This window comes from Odontesthes bonariensis, chromosome 19 (assembly GCF_027942865.1).
Source record: "Odontesthes bonariensis isolate fOdoBon6 chromosome 19, fOdoBon6.hap1, whole genome shotgun sequence".
Classification (NCBI taxonomy): Eukaryota; Metazoa; Chordata; class Actinopteri; order Atheriniformes; family Atherinopsidae; genus Odontesthes; species Odontesthes bonariensis.
The window spans coordinates 2,251,206-2,255,035 of record NC_134524.1 but is presented as its reverse complement, the minus strand read 5'-3'; positions in this window follow the sequence as shown (position 1 = coordinate 2,255,035).

The following is a 3,830-nucleotide window of genomic DNA, read 5'->3' as shown; positions in this document are numbered from 1 at the left end:
CTCTCTCTATATATAGCCTATATATAGCAAATATTAATTAACGTTTGGATCAGAATTTCACTTCAAACATCTTGCATATTCCAGTTTTTGTCGTTTAGAAATCATGATATGTGAGGTTTTTGAAGGACCTTAGCTCCAAAATTGTACAGTAAAATCTATTGGTTCTTTGTTCAGGAAGGACTCAGTGGTACTATCATTATGTCCATGTACTCCATTGCTAAGAATAATTGACATTTGGGTCAACATTTCACTTCAAAGTGCTTACATATGCAAGTTTTGCCCATCATAACGTGAGGTATTAGGACAATTACTCCAAATTTTTAAACTGCTCACTGTGAGGTGTTGTGGTGATAAATTAAGTTTGGTTCTGTCTCTTCCCTGTGTGGCAGTAGTGCACTGATGAGAGGTGCAGACAAGGTATAGATGACCAGTTGATTTGGGCTGGTGGAGGTAGGGCTGGATGTCCAATAAGGAATATGGTCACACACACACATACAAGGACATCAAGCAAGTAAAAGGCAAAAATGGTGAAATGAAATAACATAATGAAAAAGTAAAGAAGAAGAGTGATATAAAGAGATGGGGGGATGTCACCGATGAATTCAGCATCAAATAATCACAAAATGAAGCAGTGAAATAACTTGAAAATCACCACAGAGGTAGCTGGGGACATGTAGAACAGGAATCAGGTGGAGTTTGCAGAAAATAATCCTTTTTGTTATTTTTTATGAATATTTTAATATAGCCATATACACCATGCATTGGGCAAGATTTCAAGGTCAGATTATTAAAAGATGATGCAGTGAAATAACTTGAAAATCACCACAAAGGTAGCTGGGGACATGTAGAACAAGAATCTGGTGGAGTTTGCAGAAAATAATCCTTTTTGTTATTTTTTATGAATATTTTAATATAGCCATATACATCATAAATTGAGCAAGATTTCAACATCATATTATTAAACAATGATGCAGTGAAATGACTAGAAAATCACCACAGAGGTAGCTGGGGACATGTAGAACAGGAATCAGGTGGAGTTTGCAGAAAATAATCCTTTTTGTTATTTTTTATGAATATTTTAATATAGCCATATACACCATGCATTGGGCAAGATTTCAACGTCAGATTATTAAACAATGATGCAGTGAAATGACTAGAAAATCACCACAGAGGTAGCTGGGGACATGTAGAATAGGAATCTGGTGGAGTTTGCAGAAAATAATCTTTTTATTTTATTTTTTATGAATATTTTAATATGGCCATATACATCATGCATTGGGCCAGATTTTGTGAAAACATCTCACAGTGGTGCCAGCTCAACAACTTTGCACTTAATTTCAGTAAGACTAAGGAAATGGTGGTGGACTTCACTCCACTTTCCATCTGCAAACAACCTGTTGAGAGAGTAGAAAGCATTAAATACCTGGGGATACATATCAAAAAGGACTTAACATGGACAAACAACACGCAACACATTATAAAGAAATCCAGGCAGAGATTATACTTTGTTCGCCTGTTGAGAAAGTTCAAAGTTTCAACACCCATCCTAAAAGCGTTTTACTCCTCAGCAGTGGAGAGCACCTTGACAGGGTCCATCATCACCTGGTACGGAAATGCCACAGTGCGTGAACGCTGTATTTGTATAGTGTCCATCAAAAACCTCATTACGTTATGATAGAAAAACTTGCATATGTAAGCACTTTGAAGTGAAATGTTGACCCAAATGTCAATTATTCTTGGCAATGGAGTACATGGACATACTGATAGTACCACTGAGTCCTTCCTGAACAAAGAACCAATAGATTTTACTGTACAATTTTGGAGCTAAGGTCCTTCAAAAACCTCACACATCATGATTTCGAAAAGACAAAAACTGGAATATGCAAGATGTTTGAAGTGAAATTCTGATCCAAATGTTAATTATTATTTGATATATATATATATATATATATATATATATATATATATATATATATATAGAGGCAGAGAGAGAGAGAGAATTCCATCTATTTTTTCTAGTCATTTCACTGCATCATTGTTTAATAATATGATGTTGAAATCTTGCCCAATGCATGGTGTATATGGCTATATTAAAATATTCATAAAAAATAACAAAAAGGATTATTTTCTGCAAACTCCACCAGATTCCTGTTCTACATGTCCCCAGCTACCTTTGTGGTGATTTTCAAGTTATTTCACTGCATCATTGTTTAATAATATGATGTTGAAATCTTGCCCAATGCATGGTGTATATGGCTATATTAAAAATTCATAAAAAATAAACAAACGATTATTTTCTGCAAACTCCACCTGATTCTTGTTCTACATGTCCCCAGCTACCTTTGTGGTGATTTTCAAGTTATTTCACTGCATCATTGTTTAATAATATGATGTTGAAATCTTGCTCAATGCATGATGTATATGGCTATATTAAAATATTCATAAAAAATAACAAAAAGGATTATTTTCTGCAAACTCCACCAGATTCCTGTTCTACATGTCCCCAGCTACCTTTGTGGTGATTTTCAAGTCATTTCACTGCATCATTGTTTAATAATCTGACGTTGAAATCTTCCTCAATCAGGGTCCCCCCAGGATTTTTCCATTCAAATTTAAGACTTTTTAAGACCTTTTTAAGACCACGTCCAATGAAATTTAAGACCAACCTCGCACCTATTCTGGCATACATTTATGAAACAATGCAAAAGAAATCTGTCAGAATAACAGAATAACACAAGGACAAATAACAATTACTTCTTTTAATAAAGAATAAAGTGTGTGCGTGTGCACGCCTGTTTGCAAATATATTACAAATGGAGAATACAGCCCTATAAAACTCTGCTGCAAAAGAACAATGTCTTAACATATTATAATATAATATATGTGAGTGAGTGAACATCTATATGTGCATGTACTGTATTACAATGGAGCTGGAACAGTGTCAACACTGTATTTACAATCAAAACCATAAAAACAACACAAAAGTGTGTGCATGGACCTGTCTGTGAAGGCAATAAACAAAAGAACCATTTCTTCATCAGACACAATCATATATTAAACAGTAACTGTGCAAGGAGTGTGACTGTGTGTGTGTGTGTGCCTGTTTGTGGATGTAATAGAGCCTACAGCTTTTGAAGCTCTGCCCTTTTGGCTGAAATCTGTTCATCCAGGTTAATAAGTTCAGCCAACTTGTCCTTGTGGCTCCTTCTAAAAGCATTCGACTTTGCAATAAGCTCTGCCATCTTGCTGCCTACTTGCTTGGCTTCAGCCTGGTCTGCCAACTTATCCGCATCCCTGGCCAGATGTCCTGCTACCTCCTGAATGGACCTTCTCTTCTTTTTCAGTTGCTCCAGGTGCTCCTCAGTGGCTTTTCTTCTCACCTTGTGCTTGTGATTCCTTCTTTCTTCGCTCATTCTGAAGATACATTCTGTATCTGCTCCTGGCAGATGAGACAGATGAAAGCAGCTCTGGTGTGAGGGGGACCTCAGTAACCCCTCCATGCAGTGACACATAGTCACAAACAATCCTCTGGGCCACAACAGTGTCCTCATGGATGTTACAGGTCTCGATTTCTTTGTTCACGGAAAACCCCCTTTCCACTGTGGCTTGGCCGTGAGAAAGGAGCAAAAGCTTTTGGATGAAGGACCAAAGCTGGGGGTAGGGCCCACTGATAAAGCGGCCAAGAAAGACATCCAGTCTCTTTTTGAAGGGCTCGAAGGACTGGAATTCTTCATTTCTGACCACTTGGGAGAGCACCTCTGAGAACTGCTGGATGATCAAATCACCTAAAGAGAGTGAATGACAACAGATAAACATAACATAAACGCATG